The sequence below is a fragment of the Delphinapterus leucas genome, chromosome 9 (assembly GCF_059928025.1).
Source record: "Delphinapterus leucas isolate spDelLeu-1000000601 "Yukka" chromosome 9, BTC_Dleu_Yukka2, whole genome shotgun sequence".
Classification (NCBI taxonomy): domain Eukaryota; kingdom Metazoa; phylum Chordata; class Mammalia; order Artiodactyla; family Monodontidae; genus Delphinapterus; species Delphinapterus leucas.
In genome coordinates, this window is record NC_143137.1 from 71,291,037 (window position 1) to 71,293,350 (window position 2,314).

The 2,314-nt window shown below is 37.4% G+C and overlaps 1 pseudogene; it reads right to left on the minus strand.

Annotated features, from left to right (window-relative positions):
• Positions 1–210: 210 nt before the first annotated feature.
• Positions 211–2,075, minus strand: LOC111181919 (dihydrofolate reductase pseudogene; annotated as a pseudogene).
• Positions 2,076–2,314: the final 239 nt, after the last annotated feature.

Here is a 2,314-nt window from a genome sequence, read left to right on the forward strand (position 1 = left end):
TCCCTGTGGAATATCCTGGATTTTTCAACTTATTGACTCCTGGTCTGAGTGAAGAGAATTTTTTTCAGAAGTGTGATGTAAAGTAATTCACAGTCCCTCTTTTGATCTAATTTAAATAACTGAATGCTAGCTCTTCTGTTTATAATCCATTTCTGACCTTTGGACCCATCTGCCTAGCTCCTAGCACTATAGGCTCTCGTTTCAACTCATGCTACCAGGGCACTCTCCCACTTTGGGCTGTCTTGGTAGATATTCTACCCTAGGCAAGTGCTGGTCACCTATTCTTGACTCTTGATGGGCATTCAGGAAGTTACAGCAAGAAATGTTTCTGATGGTATGTTCAGATGGTATCTGATACAGTCTAGTTAAGATTAATGGGGAATAAAAGTACTTTGCTTAGAAATAATTATCCATAGATATAAAGTCAACAAAAGTCACTACAACAAAAAATACATAATTTTTCTGGGGGAGGAGGAGGCTTGAAATAGATCAGAAAACACTTTCACATTAATTGTTCTTTTCATATACTTCAAATTTGTACTTAATGCCTTTCTCCTCCTGGACATCAGAAGGAACACCTGGATATTCTGGGATAAGTCTATATTTATCCAAATCAATTTCTGGAAAAAATGTGTCACTTTCAAATTCCTGCATGATCCTTGTCACAAATAGTCTAAGATGGCCTGGCTTGTTCATGGCTTCCTTATAAACAGAACTGCCTCCCACTATCCAGACCATGTCCACTGTATTTGTTAATTCTGGTTGCTCAATAAGTTTTAAGCACTATCCAGACTTTTGGCAAGAAAATGAGCTCCCTGTGGAGGTTCCTTGAGTTCTCTACTGAGAACTATATTAATTCTGTCCTTTAATGGTCTATTTTTCTCTGGAATGGAGAACCAGGTTTTCCTACCCATAATCACCAAATTCTGTTTACCTTCTACTGAAGAGGTTGTGGTCATTCTTTGGAAATACCTGTATTCATTCCTGAGCGGGGGCCAGGGCAGGTCCCCGTTCTTGCCGATGCCCATGTTCTGGGACACAGCGACGATGCAGTTTAGCGGACGAACCATAATAGCAGCAGAAAACATTTCCCAGATTTTTTTTTTTTAATTCAAACAGAAAGTCACAAGAATTATAATCATCCTCATCAGTTCATTCAGTCCCATGCAATTAATGTTTTTTTTCATCTTGATCTTTTGTTAGCACTTTTATGAGTTCATCAGTTTTCCATTAGAGTTCGGAAAATGCTTATTCATTCAGTTCAGCAGTATAGTCAGTTACCAGAAACCTGTACTTGTCAGAGTCTTTTCCGTGAATTCCTTGAAGATGAAACCCTTTTACAGGAACATATTTGCAAAAGCATCGGAGTACACCCAGAACTTTATGTAAATGACAAAAGACTTAAAAATGACCACGGTTAAAGATTTGATGAAAGCTCATAATAATGCAATTGACAAGGAAATTTAGTTATTTCTGAGATATACATTTTAAAGTAATAACTAGAATTATGACATAACATTATACCAGAAAATATAAGATTTTTAGAAATTTCATGTAATGTCTGAAACATTTATATTAACATATTTCCATACAAATAACCCAAAGAAAGTTTAGTATTAGTTGTTTCTTTTGTTTGTTTTTTTATACTGCAGGTTCTTATTAGTCATCCATTTTATACACATCAGTGTATACATGTCAATCCCAATCGCCCAATTCATCACACCAGCATCCCCACCACACCATGGCTTTCCCCCCTTGGTGCCCATATGTTTGTTCTCTACATCTGTGCCTCAACTTCTGCCCTGCAAACTGGTTCATCTGTACCAATTTCTAGGTTCCACATACATGCGTTAATATACGATATTTGTTTTTCTCTTTCTGACTTACTTCACTCTGTATGCCAGTCTCTAGATCCATGCACATCTCAACAAATGACTCAATTTTGTTCCTTTTTATGGCCGAGTAATATTCCATTGTATATATGTACCAAAACTTCTTTATCTGTTCATCTGTCGATGGGCATTTAGGTGGCTTCCGTGACCTCGCTATTGTAAATAGTGCTGCAATGAACATTGGGATGCATGTGTCTTTTTGAATTATGGTTTTCTCTGGGTATATGCCCAGTAGTGGGATTGCTGGATCATATGGTAATTCTATTTTTAATTTTTTAAGGACCCTCCATACTGTTCTCCATAGTGGCTGTATCAATTTACATTCCCACCAACAGTGCAAGAGGTCCCTTTTCTCCACAACATCTCCAGCATTTGTTGTTTGTAGATTTTCTGTTGATGCCCATTCTGATTGGTGTGAGGTG